The sequence below is a fragment of the Scyliorhinus torazame genome, chromosome 17 (genome assembly GCF_047496885.1).
Source record: "Scyliorhinus torazame isolate Kashiwa2021f chromosome 17, sScyTor2.1, whole genome shotgun sequence".
NCBI lineage: Eukaryota > Metazoa > Chordata > Chondrichthyes > Carcharhiniformes > Scyliorhinidae > Scyliorhinus > Scyliorhinus torazame.
The window spans coordinates 121,573,928-121,594,719 of NC_092723.1; positions in this window are offsets into that span (position 1 = coordinate 121,573,928).

The window sequence follows — 20,792 nt, forward strand, 5'->3', positions numbered from 1 at the left end:
TGCTGCCTCCGTCATGTCAGCGTCTCTGTCCCCATTCGGTCCCGTCATGACCTGCGCAGGCTTTGAGTGAGGCACCAGTGGAAGATTTGGAGGACTACCTTCCCTTGTTTCTGGTCTTTGCCGCTGTTGAACTGAGCTACGGGGGCGGGGAATCTTTTGCGGGGATGATCTTCTGGACCGGACGTGGTCTACATGTTTTCGCTGGAGACGACCCTGGGCTTGCACTTGGTACGATATAGGGCTCGTTTGGCGAAAGATTACCCCAGGAACCCATTGGGCACCACCAGCAAAATTCCGCACGAATACTGGGTCACCGGGCGCAAACTGCCGAATCGGACGATGCTGAGACAATCCCGGTCCCTGCCGTTCTTGTGTGCGGCGTACTTTTGCGCCAATGTCCGGGAAGACCATACTAAGGCGGGTGCGAAGTCTCCGGCCCATTAGGAGTTCTGCGGGAGCGACCCCAGTCACTGTATGGGGTGTGGTCCTGTACGTAAACAAAAACCGAGCCAGTCTCGTGTCCATTGATCCGGAAGACTGCTTCTTTAGGCCTCTTTTGAATGTTTGCACTGCACGCTCTGCCAACCCATTTGAAGCCGGGTGGTAAGGGGCAGTGCGGATATGGCGGATGCCGTTCATCTTTGTAAACCTAGCAAACTCCTCACTCGTGAATGGAGTGCCATTATCCGTGACCAGCACCTCGGGGAGGCCATGCGTGCTAAATGATAAACGCATTTTTTCAATTGTTGCGCAGGACGTTGTCCCCTGCATTTTATGCACCTCCAGCCATTTGGACTGGGCGTCAATTAGTAGAAGGAACATGGATCCCTGAAAAAGGGCCTGCGAAATCTGCATGTAAGCGTGCCCAAGGCCGCCCTGGCCATTCCCAGTGATGTAGGGGCGCGGCCGGCGGAAGCTTCTGATGCTCCTGGCAAATGGAGCAGTTTTGGGCCACCTTCTCAATGTCGGTGTCGAGGCCTGGCCACCAGACATAACTCCGGGCCAACATTTTCATTTTGGTCACACCTGGATGCCCATTGTGCAAGTCTGATAATATCAGCTCCTGGCCTTTTTCCGGGACAACCACACGCGTCCCCCACAAGAGGATGCCGTCTTCCACGCTGAACTCTGACAGCTTGGAGGAAAATGCCCGTAACTCAACTGGGAGCTGTCTATGCTGCCCACCATACAGGACTATGTGCCAAACCTTTGACAGGACTGGCTCCGTCTGGGTCCACTCACGGATCTGTGATGCCGTGACAGGCAAGGTGTCCATAAAATTTAGGGTTGCGACCACCTCACCGGTCGTGGGGGTCGACATGGGGCCGGTCGATAAAGGCAATCGGCTCAGTGCGTCGGCATTTGCTATCTGCGTACCTGGTTTGTGCTCCAGAGAATACTCATATGCAGCAAGCAACAAAGCCCAGCGCTGGATCCGTGCAGAAGCAATGGGCGGTATCGGCTTATCCTCTCTGAAGAGTCCCAGCAGGGGCTTATGATCAGTTACGATAGTGAAATGGCGGCCGTACACATACTGGTGGAAGCGTTTCACCGCGAAAACCACTGCCAGGCCCTCCTTCTCGATCTGCGCGTACTTCTTCTCCGCTGCAGTCAATGTGCGGGAGGCGAAAGCTATCGGTCGCTCGGCCCCGTTCTCCATCTTGTGGGACAGGACAGCCCCAATACCATACGGGGATGCATCACATGTGACGAGCAAAGGCTTTCCCGGATCGTAGTGGGTTAGTAACCCAGACGACGACAATTGTTGCTTTACCCGCCGAAAAGCGGTTTCTTGCGGCTGACCCCAAACCCAGGTGTGATTTTTCTTTAGCAGCAGGTGTAAGGGGGCCAGCGTAGTTGCCAGATTGGGGAGGAACTTCCCGTAATAGTTTACGAGACCGAGAAAAGAACGAAGATGCGAAGTGTCAGTCGGGGTGGGGGCATGTTGAATTGCACGCACCTTCTCTGCGACGGGGTGCAGACCCTCGCGGTCCACCCGATAACCTAGGTAGACTACTTCTTTTGCCTGAAATACGCACTTTGTGTGACGTAAACGGACTCCAGCCTCCGAAAGGCGTCTAAGGACAGCCTCCAGATTTTCCAAATGCTCTTGCTCCGACGTCCCTGTAATCAACACGTCATCTCGGTAGACAGCCACACATGGTAAACCCCTCAAAATGCCCTCCATAACACGTTGAAAAATTGCGCAGGCAGAGGATACTCCAAAGGGCAACCGTGTATATTCATACAGGCCCCGGTGTGTGTTAATTGTTACATATGGTCGGGAGGCAGGGTCCAGCTCCAACTGCAGGTAGGCGTGACTCATATCTAATTTTGTGAATGAGAGTCCACCTGCAAGTTTCGCGTAGAGATCCTCTATGCGAGGCATTGGGTATCGGTCGAGTCGGGGAACTGTATTCACTAAGTTTATAGTCACCACACAAGCGAACTGTGGCATCTGGCTTCATTACTGGCACAATTGGTGCTGCCCAGTCAGCAAAACGGACGGGCCTGATAATACACAAACTCTCCAAACGAGTGAGCTCCCCTTCTACCTTCTCGAGCAAAGCGTAAGGCACTGGGCGCGCCCGGAAATAGCGCGGCGTGGCTCCTGGTTCAACTTGGATACGGGCTACGGCCCCTTTTATTTTCCCCAAACCAGGCTGGAATACCTCTGGGTATCGTCCTAGCACCTCAGTCAACCCTCCAGAAACTGTTTGGAGGATGTGCTGCCATTGCAACCGCAAATGGCGCAACCAGTCCCGACCCAACAGGCTGGGCCCATGGCCACACACTACGATAAGTGGGAAACGCCCCTCCTGGCGTCCATAGACAACAGGGGTCATTGTAGTTCCTGCAATGTCCAGTGGTTCCCCCGTGTAGGTAGCCAACCTGGCCTGTGAGTCAGTTAGTGTAAGGGTCTGTATACCCTGCTTGATGCGGTCGAATGTCCTCTGGGCGATCACGGAGACCGCTGCGCCAGTATCCAACTCCATCTCCAGCGGGTGGCCATTGACCCGTACTGTCACCTTAATGGGGGCCACACGGGGAGCTGCCACACAATGCAGCTGCAGGCAGTCGTCCTCCGTCTCCACGTCCTCAGGAGTGGTCGCCGCCGGTTCATCCACATGGAAGGTACGGCCTCTGGGCTGGTCCCAGTTACGGCCCCTGGGCTGGTCCCAGTTTCAGTCGGAACGACGGCGCCTCTGGCGTCCCCAGGACCGCCGTCCGCGACGGGGTCGGCGCCTACAAGTCTGACACGGACATGGCTCCTCATCCATTGGCTCTGGAGAAGGCTCCCTTCGGGGAGGAATGTCCGATGGCCACTGGCGTCGGTCTGGTCGTTGCCTCGCCCAAGGTACCGCAGGAGTGCGGGGGGACGTTTTTGGGCGGAAAGGGTTTCGCCCCAAGGCATGCACTTCCATTCCCTGTAGCTCCTGTACTCCTCGCTCTGCGCTCTCTCGGGACAAGACTATTTGTATTGCCTGTTGAAAAGTCAATGTTGGCTCCGCTAACAACTTTCTCTGGGTGGCCGCATTGTTAATACCGCAAATCAAACGGTCGCGTAACATTTCTGACAAGGTCTCCCCATAGTCACAGTATTCCGCAATCCCGCGTAGCCTGGATAAAAAAAAATCGGCAAGGGATTCTCCAGGGGTACTCTCAGCGGTATTAAACAGGTAACGCTGGACTATCGTGGACGGGGTTGGGTTAAAGTGTTGCCCCACTATATTCACAAGTTCGTCAAACGTTTTGGTGTCCGGCGCAGCTGGGTACGTAAGGCTCCTAATCACCCCAAACGTATGCGGCCCGCAGGCGGTGAGCAATATGACCACCTGGCGCTCGTTTTCAGTGATATTGTTTGCCCGGAAATAGTAACGCATCCGTTGCGTGTACTGGTTCCAGCTTTCCAGCGCAGCATCAAAAACATCCAAACGTCCGTACAGAGGCATGGTGTAATAGAAAACAACTTCCAACCTGTATCCAACAAAAATCCAGGGAGGTGGCTTCAGCAGTGTAGACAGCTATTCACTTTTACCTTCGTCGCCAGTTTTGTAAGGGCCACGAAGAATCCAGCACGAGTTTTAAGGATACAAAATAATAACGTTTATTTACTATAACAATATATATATATATTATATATATATATATATATATATATATATATATAAAAAACAGTAGCAGTAACTTCCCTTGCTACCTTCTCCTTCCTCCTGGTTCCTGGTCTGGCCAGCTTATTTATAGTAGGAGTTTCTCCGCCCCCCTCATTGGGGAAGTTCATACTCCCATAGGATTGTGGGATAGTCATTAGTCCCCAGCCAATTGTCAGTAGGCAGGTTATAACACACAGCCTTAAGGAAGTGCTCTAACTCTGCTCCAGGAGAAGTAGATAGTTGTTTGGTGAGTGACTGCAGTTTAGTCTATTCTTAAGGTTCAAAATAGTCCAGCAACTGGTGATAACGATAATAAATGTTTAAAAGCAAAAAACAAAATATATGATTGAATTAAATAATTAAATAGTTAATTCGAACACATTCAAGGTGGCAGGAAATGTGTTGTGTCACAGCTGCAGAAGGAGGGAGTTCCTGAATGCCAGTTTGATCCAGGGTAAACAGGTCTGCAGTAAGTGTTTGGAGTTCGGCAGCTTCGGCTCAGCGTTTGAGCTGGAGGCTGAACTACGATGTATCAGGGAGGAGGACACTTACCTGGATTCTTTGTACCAGAAGGCAGCCATGCCTCATAGAATCGGGTCTTCTGATTTGGTCAGTGGTCAGGTATCGTGAGTGAGGCAGGTAAAGGGTTTCAGAGGGCTGAAGCACAGAAGCCTCAGCCTTTACAATTGACCAACAGGTTTAAGGCCTTTTCAGCTCTTTTCATAGAATGTACAGTGCAGGAGGAGGCCATTTGGCCCATCGAATCTGCACCGGCTCTTGGAAAGAGCACCCTACTTAAGCCCATGCCTCCACCCTATCCCCGTAACCCAGTAACCCCACCTAACCTTTTTGGACACTAAGGGCAATTTATCGTGGCCAATTCACCTAACCTGCGCGTCTTTGGACTGTGGGAGGAAACCCACGCACAGACAGTGACCCAAGCCAGGTTCGAACCTGGGATTCTGGAGCTGTGAAGCTACTGTGCTAACCACTGTGCTACCGTGCTGCCCACTGGATGAAAGTGGGCACTGCAGGGTGGATGAGATGACTGACCATGCCATCGTGGTACAGGAAACCAATCAATTAGGGGAGTTAGAAGGAATGTAGTGGTATTCGGGGTCAGTATAGTCAGAGGGATTGATGCTGATCTCTGCGGCAAGGAGTGTGAGTCCAGACTGCTGTGTTGCCTGCTCGGTGCAAGGGCTTGGGACATCTGCTCGGGGCTGGAGAGGAACCTGCAGTGGGAGGGGGAGGACCCAGTTGTCATGGTCCATGTAGGTACCAACAACATAGGCAGGATGAGGTAGGAGGTTCAGGATAGTCAATATGGAAACATGTGCACCAAATTAGGAAGCAGAACCTCAAGAGGTCATTACCTCTGGATTATTACCTGAGCCAGATTCAAACTGGCATAGGACAAATCAGATTAGGGAGATGAATGTGTGGCTTAGTTTCATGGGGCAGTGATATCAGTACTGGGGTAAGTGGGATCTGTACCTTTAGGACGGACTACACCTGAACCGTGCTGGGGCTGGTGTTCAAGAGATACCGCATAAGGAGGGACGTAGAGAGAGTTTTAAACTAAATAATGGGGACAAGACTTGCGAAGATGTAGGAAATCAAAGAGCAGAGACAAGGCAAAAAGAGAAACGCATTATTATGGGAAATGAAAATCAGATCATGTCAGGGATAGAAAGCAAATCTAATAGCAAACTAACTATAAGACAAGAGGTTATTGAAAGAATAAAAGGATAAAACTGAAAGCTCTGATTCTGAATGCACATAACATTCAAAACAAAACAGATGAACTGAGAGCGCACATAGAAATAAATAAGTACGATTTGATAGTCATTACGGAGACATGGCTACAGGGGGACATGGATTGGAACCTGAATATTAACAAGCGCAGGATGTTTCGGAAGGATGGGAAACAAAAGAAAAGGTGGATGGGTGGTTCTATTAGTTAATGATGATATTCGCACAATACAGAGGGGGAAACCTAAGTTCAGGCAACTGGGATGTTGAAATGGTTTGGGTAGAGATAAAAATGGTAACGACATGAAGTCACTTTCAAGGTGTTGTGCACAGGCCCCTAATAATAACCACATGGTCGGGTGGAGCATAAAGGGAGAAATAATGGGAGCTTGTCAGAACGGCACAGCGATAATTAGGGGAGATCTTAATTTACAAATGGACTGGAAATGTTCGGTAGGTTTTGTGAGGGCCACGAAGAATCCAGCATGAGTTGAAGGATAGAAAGAAATAACATTTATTTACAATACCATATATACACACACAACAGCAGCAGCAACTCCCTTGCTGCTCACTCTCCTCTAGCCGGTTCCAAACTGGCCAGCTTTATTTATGCAGGGAATCTGCGAATCATTTCTCCGCCCCCCTCATTGGGGAAGCTCATACTCCCAAAGGATTGTGGGATTGACATTAGTCCCCAGCCAGTGGTAAGCAGGCAGGTTATAACACCCCTCCCTCCCCCAAAGTCCAAGGAATCCACCGAAGACCCTGGCGAAGGAGAGCGTCGGACTCGTTTTGCTGCAGGCCGGACACCATTTGCACGAGGCGTTGGATCAGGCAGCGTGTAACGAGACGGAGAACGGCGCTTCTGTGATGAACAGCGTAACGGTTGTACATCCACGGCCTGTGGGCCAGAGGATTCCCCCTCTGAGGCGTCCTGGGTCTCTATCTCGGAGTCGGAGTCCGCTGCCTCTGTCATCTCGGCATCTCTATCTCCACGCGGTTCTGCAACGACCTGCGCAGGCTTTGAGTGCGGCACCAGAGGAAGATTGTGAGGAATACTTTCCATTGTGCCTGGTCTCTGTGGCTGTAGAAATTAGCTCTGGGGCAGGGAATCTTTGGAAGGGATAGTCTTCTGGACCGAACGTGGTCTACATGTTTGCGCTGGAGACGACCCTGGCTTTGCACCTGGTAAGAGATACCTGGTTTAGCGAAAGATTACGCCAGGGACCCACTGGGCACCACCAGCAAAATTCCAAACGAACACTGGGTCACCAGGCGCAAACTGCCGAATCGGCCGATGCCGAGAAAAACCCTGTCCCTGCCGTTCTTGTGTGCGGAGTACTTTTGCGCCAATGTCCGGGAAAACCATGCTAAGGCCGGTGCGAAGTCTCCGGCCCATTAGGAGTTCCGCGGGAGCGACCCCAATCACCGCATGTGGGGTGGTCCTATATGAAAACAAAAAACGAGCCAGTCTCGAGTCCATCGACCCGGAAGACTGCTTCTTTGGGCCTCGTTTGAATGTCTGCACTGTGCGCTCTGCCAACCCATTTGAAGCCAGGTGGTAAGGGGCAGTGCGGATATGGCGTATGCTGTTCATCTTCATGAACCTCGCAAACTCCTCACTTGTGAACAGAGTGCCGTTGTCTGTGACCAGCACCTCGGGGAGGCCATGCGTACTGAAAGACAAGAGCATCTTCTCGATTGTTGCGCAGGACGTTGTGCCTACCATCTTATGCACCTCTAACATTTAGACTGGGCATCGATTAATAGAAGGAACATGGATCCTTGAAAAGGGCCGGCGAAATCCGCATGCAAGCGCGTCCAAGGCCGCACTGGCCATTTCCAGTGATGTAGGGGCGCGGCCGGCGGAAGCTTCTGATGATCCTGGCAAATGGAGCAGTTTTGGGCCACCTTCTCAATGTCGGTGTCGAAGCCTGGCCACCAGACATAACTCCGGGCCAACATTTTCATTTTGGTCACACCCGGATGCCCATTGTGCAAGTCTCTTAGTATCAGCTCCTGCCCTTTTTCCGGGACAATCACACGCGTTCCCCACAAGAGGATACCGTTTTCCACACTAAATTCTTTTTTTTTTTATTAAATATTTTATTGAAAATTTTTGGTCAACCAACACAGTACATTGTGCATCCTTTACACAATATTATAACAACACAAATAACAATGACCTATTTTATAAACAACAAAAAAAAATGAATAAATAATAAATAACAAAAATAAAAACTAGCCCTAATTGGCAACTGCCTTGTCACAAGTAACACTCTCCAAAAATATAATTTAACAGTCCAATATATAATTATCTGTAGCAACGACCTATACATACTATACAGTATATATTAACAACCCTGAGAGTCCTTCTGGTTCCTCCCCCCCCCGATCCTGGGCTGCTGCTGCTGCCTTCTTTTTCCCATTCCGTCTATCTTTCTGCGAGGTATTCGACGAACGGTTGCCACCGCCTGGTGAACCCTTGAGCCGACCCCCTTAGGACGAACTTAATCCGCTCTAGCTTTATAAACCCCGCCATGTCATTTATCCAGGTCTCCACCCCCGGGGGCTTGGCTTCTTTCCACATTAGCAATATCCTGCGCCGGGCTACTAGGGACGCAAAGGCCAAAACATCGGCCTCTCTCGCCTCCTGCACTCCCGGCTCTTGTGCAACCCCAAATATAGCCAACCCCCAGCTTGGTTCGACCCGGACTCCAACTACTTTTGAAAGCACCTTTGTCACCCCCATCCAAAACCCCTGTAGTGCCGGGCATGACCAAAACATATGGGTATGATTCGCTGGGCTTCTCGAGCACCTCGCACACCTATCCTCCACCCCAAAAAATTTACTGAGCCGTGCTCCAGTCATATGTGCCCTGTGTAATACCTTAAACTGAATCAGGCTTAGCCTGGCACACGAGGACGACGAGTTTACCCTGCTTAGGGCATCTGCCCACAGCCCCTCCTCGATCTCCTCCCCCAGCTCTTCTTCCCATTTCCCTTTTAGTTCATCTACCATAGTCTCCCCTTCGTCCCTCATTTCCCTATATATATCTGACACCTTACCATCCCCCACCCATGTCTTTGAGATCACTCTGTCCTGCACCTCTTGTGTCGGGAGCTGCGGGAATTCCCTCACCTGTTGCCTCGCAAAAGCCCTCAGTTGCATATACCTGAATGCATTCCCTTGGGGCAACCCATATTTCTCGGTCAGCGCTCCCAGACTCGCGAACTTCCCATCCACAAACAGATCTTTCAGTTGCGTTATTCCTGCTCTTTGCCACATTCCATATCCCCCATCCATTCCCCCCGGGGCAAACCTATGGTTGTTTCTTATCGGGGACCCCCGCCAAGGCTCCAGTCTTTCCCCTATGCCATCTCCACTGTCCCCAAATCTTCAGTGTAGCCACCACCACCGGGCTTGTGGTGTAGTTCCTCGGTGAGAACGGCAATGGGGCTGTCACCATAGCCTGTAGGCTAGTCCCTCTACAGGACGCCCTCTCTAATCTCTTCCACGCCGCTCCCTCCTCCTCTCCCATCCACTTACTCACCATTGAAATATTAGCGGCCCAATAATACTCACTTAGGCTCGGTAGTGCCAGCCCCCCCCCTATCCCTGCTACGCTGTAAGAATCCCTTCCTCACTCTCGGAGTCTTCCCGGCCCACACAAAACCCATGATGCTCTTTTCAATCCTTTTAAAAAAAGCCTTCGTAATCACCACCGGGAGGCACTGAAACACAAAGAGGAATCTCGGGAGGACCACCATCTTAACCGCCTGCACCCTCCCTGCCATTGACAGGGATACCATATCCCATCTCTTGAAATCCTCCTCCATCTGTTCCACCAACCGCGTTAAATTTAACCTATGCAATGTGCCCCAATTCTTAGCTATCTGGATCCCCAGGTAACGAAAGTCCCTTGTTACCTTCCTCAACGGTAGGTCCTCTATTTCTCTACTCTGCTCCCCTGGATGCACCACAAACAACTCACTTTTCCCCATGTTCAATTTATACCCTGAAAAATCCCCAAACTCCCCAAGTATCCGCATTATTTCTGGCATCCCCTCCGCCGGGTCCGCCACGTATAGTAGCAAATCGTCCGCATACAAAGATACCCGGTGCTCTTCTCCTCCCCTAAGTACTCCCCTCCACTTCTTGGAACCCCTCAACGCTATCGCCAGGGGCTCAATCGCCAGTGCAAACAATAATGGGGACAGAGGGCATCCCTGCCTTGTCCCTCTATGGAGCCGAAAATATGCAGATCCCTGTCCATTCGTGACCACGCTCGCCACTGGGGCCCTATACAACAGCTGCACCCATCTAACATACCCCTCTCCAAAACCAAATCTCCTCAACACCTCCCACAAATAATCCCACTCCACTCTATCAAATGCTTTCTCGGCATCCATCGCCACTACTATCTCCGTTTCTCCCTCTGGTGGGGCCATCATCATTACCCCTAACAACCTCCGTATATTCGTGTTCAGCTGTCTCCCCTTCACAAACCCAGTTTGGTCCTCGTGGACCACCCCTGGGACACATTCCTCTATTCTCATTGCCATTACCTTGGCCATGACCTTGGCATCTACATTTAGGAGGGAAATAGGTCTATAGGACCCGCATTGTAGCGGGTCCTTTTCCTTCTTTAAGAGAAGCGATATCGTTGCTTCAGACATAGTCGGGGGCAGTTGTCCCCTTTCCTTTGCCTCATTAAAGGTCCTCGTCAGTACCGGGGCGAGCAAGTCCACATATTTTCTATAGAATTCGACTGGGAATCCATCCGGTCCCGGGGCCTTTCCCGCCTGCATGCTCCTAATTCCTTTCACCACTTCTTCTACCTCGATCTGTGCTCCCAGTCCCACCCTTTCCTGCTCTTCCACCTTGGGAAATTCCAGCCGATCCAAGAAGCCCATCATTCTCTCCCTCCCATCCGGGGGTTGAGCTTCATATAATTTTTTATAAAATGTCTTGAACACTCCATTCACTCTCTCCGCTCCCCGCTCCATCTCTCCTTCCTCATCCCTCACTCCCCCTATTTCCCTCGCTGCTCCCCTTTTCCTCAATTGGTGTGCCAGCAACCTGCTCGCCTTCTCCCCATATTCGTACTGTACACCCTGTGCCTTCCTCCATTGTGCCTCTGCAGTGCCTGTAGTCAGCAAGTCAAATTCTACATGTAGCCTTTGCCTTTCCCTGTACAGTCCCTCCTCCGGTCCTTCCGCATATTGTCTGTCCACCCTCAAAAGTTCTTGCAGCAACCGCTCCCGTTCCTTACTCTCCTGCTTCCCTTTATGTGCCCTTATTGATATCAGCTCCCCTCTAACCACCGCCTTCAACGCCTCCCAGACCACTCCCACCTGGACCTCCCCATTATCATTGAGTTCCAAGTACTTTTCAATGCACCCCCTCACCCTTAGACACACCCCCTCATCTGCCATTAGTCCCATGTCCATTCTCCAGGGTGGGCGCCCTCCTGTTTGCTCCCCTATCTCCAAGTCTACCCAGTGTGGAGCGTGATCCGAAATGGCTATAGCCGTATACTCCGTTCCCCTCACCTTCGGGATCAATGCCCTACCCAGCACAAAAAAGTCTATTCGCGAGTAGACTTTATGGACATAGGAGAAAAACGAGAACTCCTTACTCCTAGGTCTGCTAAATCTCCACGGGTCTACACCTCCCATCTGCTCCATAAAATCTTTAAGTACCTTGGCTGCTGCCGGCCTCCTTCCAGTCCTGGACTTCGACCTATCCAGCCCTGGTTCCAACACCGTATTAAAATCTCCCCCCATTATCAGCTTTCCCATCTCTAGGTCCGGAATGCGTCCTAGCATCCGCCTCATAAAATTGGCATCATCCCAGTTCGGGGCATATACGTTTACCAAAACCACCGTCTCCCCCTGTAGTTTGCCGCTCACCATCACGTATCTGCCCCCGTTATCCGCCACTATAGTCTTTGCCTCGAACATTATCCGCTTTCCCACTAATATAGCCACCCCCCTGTTTTTCGCATCTAGCCCCGAATGGAACACCTGTCCCACCCATCCTTTGCGTAGCCTAACCTGGTCTATCAGTTTCAGGTGCGTTTCCTGTAACATAACCACATCTGCCTTAAGTTTCTTAAGGTGTGCGAGTACCCGTGCCCTCTTTATCGGCCCGTTCAGCCCTCTCACGTTCCACGTGATCAGCCGAGTTGGGGGGCTTCCTACCCCCCCCCCCCTTGTCGATTAGCCATCACCTTTTTCCAGCTCCTCACCCGGTTCCCACGCAGCTGTATCTCCCCCAGGCGGTGCCCCCCCCGCCCATCCTCTCCCATACCAGCTCCCCCCTCTCCCCAGCAGCAGCAACCCAGTAATTCCCCCCTCCCACCCCCCCCCGCTAGATCCCCCGCTAGCGTAATTACTCCCCCCATGTTGCTCCCAGAAGTCAGCAAACTCTGGCTGACCTCAGCTTCCCCCCGTGACCTCGGCTCGCACCGTGCGACGCCCCCTCCTTCCTGCTTCTCTATTCCCGCCATGATTATCATAGCGCGGGAACCAAGCCCGCGCTTCTCCCTTGGTCCCGCCCCCAATGGCCAGCGCCCCATCTCCTCCACCTCCCCTCCTCCCCCCATCACCACCTGTGGGAGAGAGAAAAGTTACCACATCGCAGGATTAGTACATAAAACCCCTCTTTGCCCCCCACATTCGCCCCACCACTTTGTTCAAACGTTCTTTTTAATAACCCGCTCATTCCAGTTTTTCTTCCACAATAAAAGTCCACGCTTCATCCGCCGTCTCAAAGTAGTGGTGCCTCCCTCGATATGTGACCCACAGTCTTGCCGGTTGCAGCATTCCAAATTTTATCTTCTTTTTATGAAGCACCGCCTTGGCCCGATTAAAGCTCGCCCTCCTTCTCGCCACCTCCGCACTCCAGTCTTGATAAACGCGGATCACCGCGTTCTCCCATTTACTGCTCCGAGTTTTCTTCGCCCATCTAAGGACCATTTCTCTATCCTTAAAACGGAGGAATCTCACCACTATGGCTCTGGGAATTTCTCCTGCTCTCGGTCCTCGCGCCATCACTCGGTATGCTCCCTCCACCTCCAACGGACCCGCCGGGGCCTCCGCTCCCATTAACGAGTGCAGCATCGTGCTCACATATGCCCCGACGTCCGCTCCCTCCACACCTTCAGGAAGACCAAGAATCCTCAGGTTGTTCCTCCTTGCGTTGTTTTCCAGTGCCTCCAACCTTTCCACACATCGTTTCTGATGTGCCTCCTGCGTCTTCGTCTTCACCACCAGGCCCTGTATGTCGTCCTCATTCTCGGCTGCCTTTGCCTTCACGACCCGAAGCTCCCGCTCCTGGGTCTTTTGTTCCTCCTTTAGCCCTTCGATCGCCTGGAGTATCGGGGCCAACAGCTCTTTCTTCATTTCCTTTTTGAGCTCTTCCACACAGCATTTCAAGAACTCTTGTTGTTCAGGGCCCCATGTTAAACTGCCACCTTCCGACGCCATCTTGGTTTTTGCTTGCCTTCCTTGCCGCTGTTCTAAAGGATCCACTGCAATCTGGCCACTTTCTCCTCCTTTTTCCATCCGTATCCAGGGGGGATTCCCTTCTGGTTTACCGCACAGTGTTTTTAGCCGTCAAAATTGCCGTTGGGTCTCCTATCAAGAGCCCAAAAGTCCGTTTCACAGGGAGCTGCCGAAACGTGCGACTCAGCTGGTCATCGCCGCACCCGGAAGTCGCAGCATCGTATTTCTTCCTATCACTGACACTTACATACACAGAAAAATAAACTTTATTCACAAAATAACAACCACGGAATTTATTAAAGAAAATGTTCAGAAAGAGTGTGGGGTCTGCTGGAGTCCGAGGAAAGGGGCTCTGAATGTATATACTGGGGGGCGGGAGGCTCTCCGTCTCCATTTCCGCAATCTAATTGTCTGAATGACACTGTACAATATGGTTATTACTAGTAAGGCTTCCACTGTGTAGGACAGTGAATACCACTTGATGAGGTTCTCACACCATGTGGGGGTGTCGGTGGCTGGGTGTGTGTGCGGTGTCGTGTCCGGGCTGGGGGTGTTGTGTTGGATGGTCGTGTTCGGGGCCTGTGTAGCGAGGGGGGTAGAAGTGGGTAACGCGCGTTACTGGACTGTTCCAGCGACAATCATGACACCGATCATCAGGGTCGTCTTCATCTTGTTTCAGTTTTCCTTCACCGTCGAGTGTCTTCGTATCTCTTCGAAAGGAACAAGCATAGTGTCTGTTATCATCGTGTTGCTTAGCATCTCGTATTTCCGTCTGTGTCTCTTTAACGTCAATTCCCCCATTATAATCGTCACCATATGTGACTCCCTCAATTTTTTTTTAAACAACCATTTGCGGAGACAAGACATCCCAAAAGGTTTTGTGTCACAGTGCGAGCACTCTCACAGCCTGTGGTCGATGAACTGAGTGAGCGGACAATTTCTCCATCCTCTGCAAACCTGTTTTTCCAACCAAGTGTTTCTTACATGTAAATAGTATGTGGGGGAATAGCAACCGAAGGGTTGTCGGGAAGGGCAAAAGTAGTGGCAAAGAGCATTATTTAAACCAAAGGACTCGAAAAAAAAAAGGAAAAGAGATTCAAAACCAAGTAGTCGAATGGGGTGGTGCGTATGATCCACGGCAGGGCAAGAATGGGTGAGATCCCCAGGTAGGGCGGTGATCAGTGCCGTTGCTCCACTACCCGAGCTTGGCTGACCAAATGTATAAGGGGCCCCAGGCAGGGCGGGGATCAGTGCCGTTACTCCACTGCCTGAGTGACCTTCCAAGAGCGGTATGAATTTGTAACTACATGGGTTGCAGACAAACTTGTTTCACTAACTGCCATGTGGCGTCAGAAGAGTAATAGTTCTGCATCAAGAAATTTGGTGTGAGAGCGAAAGAAGAAACTGTATTAAGAAATTTGGTGAGATCGACACGAGTAGTCGCACAAATAAACAAACATTCAACATTAAAAAATAGCAAATTAAAGAAAAAAACGGTCAGGCTCCATCAGGGTACAGGACACCGTAAATCTCCATCGGTTCCTGATTCTCATCATCTGGACACCTCAAGATTCTATTTCAAAAAGATTTGCAAAGGGGTTACCATGGTGGGAGTCAGACTCGTAGCTGTCACCATCTCCCGGGTGCCAAACTCTTTCATGGAGTTTGCGTGCTATCGCGGCGTGTGCCTTTGTGGAGTCCATTTCATCATTTCTCGTCAAGTGACAGGAATTGTCATGGTGCCAGTGCTTCATGGTCCATAGGGAGGTTGTCGGGGGGGGGGGTGTCGCTATCGTCGGGTGGCGGGTCAGGTTCCGGAATGGGCAGATAAATTGTTTCAAAGGGGCTGACCGTATCGTCGTCGAGGTGTTGGGGCCTGTAGTGACTGGGGCCTGGTTCGAGGGATCTTTGTTCGGGTCTCTCAGGGGCTTCGGTAGTGCTGTCGCTAGCAGCCAAATCAAGCGTCAGTGTGAAATTTGATTCTGGGGCGTGGTCAAGGTCTTGTCTGTGGACGTGCTGCTGCTGCTGGGGGAGGGGGAACTCGGGTTGTCAGTGGGCGGGTCCTCATCATCTGCCATCGCCAATGAGAGATGGTGCGAGTGGCTGCTTTGCATTCCATAAACCTTAAGCTGATTTACATGGAACCATCCTGATTTTCCGTTTGGAAACGTGATTTTATAAACCGAGGGGCTTGCCTTGTCTGAAATTGAATAGGGTCCTGCAAATTTAGGGGAGAGGAACGAACTAGGGTTGTACAAGGTGATCATTAACCGCTGTCCAACTGTATACTCCGTCGGGTGTACTGTTCTGTCAAAGCAGGCCTTACTCTGCTTTTGTTTAGCGCCTAGTCAAACAGCTGCAGCTGTTCTCTACCATGTGCTGGACTGCTTTCTCATGGGTCAGGGCGGTGACTGCGGAGCTGGCCAAATCAAGTCCGAATATGTATTTGGTACCCTTCATGGATCATCCGGTCATGAGGGTATGGGGGGTATATCCTGTAGAGCTCAACACTGTTCCTAATAAACATCAGTGCGAATGGGAGCACTGTGTCCCATGTTGTGTTGTGCTGCTGCACCATTTTCCTAAGGGTGGCTTTTAGCGAACGAATTTGGGTTACTGTGCTGTCTTATAGTCTGCCGTCCATTAAAAGCTGTGTCGGGGTGTGCTCGGTCAAAATGGTTAGTGGGTTGAGTCCGGTTATGTACGAGAAGTACTGTACCGCCCAGAAAACTGCTAATAGGTGCCTCTCGCAGGCTGAAAATCCTTGTTCGACCGGATCTAAGACTCGTGAGGCATAGGCCACGGATCCCAGACAATTGTGCCTTTCCAGCAGGAGTACGGCCGAAAGGGTGCGATCTGTGGTCGCTACCTCTATTGCGTACAGGAGTGGGGACCGGGGGCTTGCAATGCGGGGACTGAGCTCAGGGTGCGTTTCAATGCATCCATGGCATCCGTGTGCTGTGGAAGCCATTTCCATGGTGCCTGTTTCTTTAGTAAATCGGAGAGTGGGGCTGCCTTTGTGGCGAATCCATCGATATGGTTCTGCCAATAACCAACCAGTCCTAAAAATGACCGGAGGGCTGTAACGTTTTGGGGCAAGGGCAAATTTATAATGGAATCAAACCGTTTGAGTTCTATTTCACGCTTCCCATGCGTGATGACCGTACCTAAATAAGTGACCTTTTCCTGAAGAATTTGGGCTTTCTTGGGGTTAATTTTGCATCCAATCGTTGTAAGGAGTTCCAATAATTCGAAAGGTATCTCTTCCTTGGTGTTAGTCTGTAGGAGCAAATCGTCCACATACTGAACAAGACATTCAGGGCGGGAAAATTTAGATAAGCCGTTTGCCAATTGTCTGTGGAAAATGGAGGGGGAGTTGTGGAAGCCTTGTGGAAGGCACGTCCACGTGTACTGCTGTCCCTGGAAGGTGAACGCAAATTTATACTGGCATGCTTTGCCCAGTGGTAGGGACGAAAAGCCATTACTGATGTCTAATACCGAAAAATATTTTGACTGGAGTCCCTGTTTCAACATGGTCTTGGGACTTGTGGCAACGGTGGGGGGCTGCTAGGGGAGTTACTTTGTTCAATTCTCTGTAGTCGATGGTCAGTCGCCATGATCCATCGGGTTTTCTTACGAGCCAAATCGGGGCATTATTTGTCGATGCAACGGGTCGAATCACACCTTGCTTCAATAAGCTTTGAATTGTCCATGAATCTACCATGATCTCCCCCTCGTCCCTCATTTCCCTATATATGTCTGACACCTTACCGTCCCCCACCCATGTCTCTGAGATCACTCTATTCTGCACCTCCTGCATCGGGAGCTGCGGGAATTCCCTCACCTGTTGCCTCGCAAAAGCCCTCAGTTGCATATACCGAAATGCATTCCCTTGGGGCAACCCATATTTTTCCGTCAGCGCTCCCAGACTCGCAAACGTCCCATCTACGAACAGATCTCTCAGTTGTGTTACCACTACTCTTTGCCATGCTCCAAATCCCCCATCTATTCTCCCCGGAACAAACCTATGGTTATTTCTTATCGGGGACCACACCGAGGCTCCTGTCTTTCCCCTATGCCGTCTCCCACTGCCCCCAAATATTCAGTGTAGCCACCACCACCGGGCTTGTGGTGTATTTCTTCGGTGAGAACGGCAACGGCGCCGTCACCATTGCTTGTAGGCTAGTCCCCCTGCAGGACGCCCTCTCCAGTCTCTTCCACGCCGCTCCGTCCTCTTCTCCCATCCACTTACACACCATTGAGATATTGGCGGCCCAGTAGTACTCACTTAGGCTCGGTAGTGCCAGCCCCCCCCTATCCCTACTACGCTGCAAAAATCCCCTCCTCACTCTCGGGGTCTTCCCAGCCCACACAAAACTCATAATACTCTTCTCAATTCTTTTAAAATAAGCCTTCGTGACCACCACTGGGAGGCACTGAAACACAAAAAGGAATCTCGGGAGGACCACCATTTTAACCGCCTGCACCCTCCCTGCCAGTGACAGGGACACCATGTCCCATCTCTTAAAGTCCTCCTCCATCTGCTCCACCAACCGCGTTAAATTTAGCCTATGCAATGTACCCCAATTCTTGGCTATCTGGATCCCCAAGTACCGAAAGTCCCTTGTTACCTTCCTCAACGGTAAGTCCTCTATTTCTCTGCTCTGCTCCCCTGGATGCACCACAAACAACTCACTTTTCCCCGTGTTCAATTTATACCCTGAAAAAACTCCAAACTCCCCAAGTATCCACATTATCTCTGGCATCCCCTCCGCCGAGTCCGCCACATATAACAACAAATTGTCCGCATACAGAGATACCCGGTGTTCTTCTCCTCCCCTGAGTACTCCCCTCCACTTCCTGGAACCCCTCAATGCTATTGCCAGGGGCTCAATCGCCAGTGCAAACAATAATGGGGACAGAGGACATCCCTGCCTCGTCCCTCTATGGAGCCGAAAATATTCAGACCCCCGTCCATTCGTGACTACGCTCGCCATCGGGGCCCTATACAGCAGCTGTACCCATCTAATATACCCATCTCCAAAGCCGAATCTCCTCAGCACCTCCCACAAATAATCCCACTCCACTCTATCAAATGCTTTCTCGGCATCCATCGCCACCACTATCTCCGCTTCCCCCTCTGGTGGGGGCATCATCATTACCCCTAGCAGCCTCCGTATATTCGTATTCAGCTGTCTCCCCTTCACAAACCCAGTTTGGTCCTCATGGACCACCCCCGGGACACAATCCTCTATCCTCATTGCCATTACTTTGGCCAGAATCTTAGCGTCCACGTTCAGGAGGGAAATAGGCCTATAGGACCCGCATTGCAGCGGGTCTTTTTCCTTCTTTAGGAGGAGCGATATCGTTACCTCTGACATAGTCGGGGGCAGCTGCCCCCTTTCCCTCGCCTCATTAAAGGTTCTCATCAGTAGCGGGGCCAGCAAGTCCACATATTTCCTATAAAATTCAACTGGGAATCCGTCTGGTCCCGGGGCCTTCCCCGCCTGCATGCTCCTAATTCCTTTCATTACTTCCTCCGTTTCAATCTGTGCTCCCAGTCCCACCCTCTCCTGCTCCTCCACCTTAGGAAATTCCAGCTGGTCCAGAAAACACATCATTCTCTCCTTCCCATCCGGGGGCTGAGCTTCATATAATCTTTCATAGAATGCCTTGAACACTCCATTCACTCTCTCTGCTCCCCGCTCCATCTCTCCCTCCTCATCTCTCACTCCCCCTATCTCCCTCGCTGCTCCCCTTTTCCTCAGTTGGTGGGCCAGCAACCTGCTCGCCTTCTCCCCATATTCGTACTGTACACCCTGTGCCTTCCTCCACTGTGCCTCTGCATTACCCGTAGTCAGCAAATCAAATTCTACATGTAGCCTTTGCCTTTCCCTGTATAGTCCCTCCTCCGGTGCCTCCGCATATTGCCTGTCCACCCTCAGAAGTTCTTTCAGCAACCGCTCCCGTTCCCTACCCTCCTGCTTTCCTTTATGTGCCCTGATTGATATCAGCTCCCCTCTAACCACTGCCTTCAGCGCCTCCCAGACCACTCTGGGCCTCCATCTGGACCTCCCCATTATCATTGAGTTCCAAGTACCTTTCAATACACCCCCTCACCCTTAAGCACACCCCCTCGTCCGCCAATAGTCCCATGTCCATTCTCCAGGGTGGACGCTGTTCTTTTTCCTCCCCTATCTCCAAGTCCACCCAATGTGGAGCGTGATCCGAAATAGCTATAGCCGTATACTCCGTCCCCGTCACCTTCGGGATCAGCGCCCTTCCCAAAACAAAAAAGTCTATCCGTGAATAAACTTTGTGGACATAGGAGAAAAATGAAAACTCCTTACTCCTAGGTCTACTAAATCTCCAGGGGTCTACTCCTCCCATCTGCTCCATAAAGTCCTTAAGCACCCTAGCTGCAGCCGGCCTCCTTCCGGTCCTGGACCTCGATCTGTCCAGCCCTGGTTCCAGCACCGTGTTAAAATCTCCACCCATTACCAGCTTCCCCGCCTCTAGGTCCGGGATATGTCCTAGCATGCGCCTCATAAAGTTGGCATCATCCCAGTTCGGGGCATATACGTTCACTAAGACCACCGCCTCCCCCTGTAATTTGCCACTCACCATCACGTATCTGCCCCCACTATCCGCCACTATGGTCTTTGCCTCAAACATTACCCGCTTCCCCACTAGTATAGCCACCCCCCTGTTTTTCGCATCTAGCCCCGAATGAAACACCTGCCCCACCCATCCTTTGCGTAGTCTGACCTGGTCTATCAGTTTCAAATGCGTCTCCTGTAGCATAACCACATCTGCCTTAAGTTTCTTTAGGTGTGCGAGTACCCGTGCCCTCTTTAATCGGCGCGTTCAGCCCTCTCCCATTCCACGTGATCAGCCGGGTTGGGGGGCTCTTTACCCCCCCCCCCCTTGTCGACTAGCCATCCCCTTTTTTTAACCAGCTCCTCACCCGGTTCCCATGTAGCTGTGTCCCCCCCAGGTGGCGCCCCCCCCGCCCCGCCCACCCCACCCCATACCAGCTCCCCCTTCTCCCCAGCAGCAGCAACCCAGTTAGCCCCCCCACTCCCCCCCGCTAGATCCCCCACTAGCGTAATTGCACCCCCCATGTTGCTCCCAGAAGTCAGCAAACTCTGGCCGACCTCGGCTTCCCCCGTGACCTCGGCTCGCACTGTGCGACGCCCCCTCCTTCCTGCTTCCCTGTTCCCGCCATAATTATCATAGCGTGGGAACAAAGCCCGCGCTTCCCTTTTGGCCCCGCCCCCAATGGCCGACGCCCCCAGCTCCTCCACCTCCCTCCCTCCCTCCCCCACAACAAGGGGAAGAGAGAAAAGTTACCGGGTCGCAGGATTAACA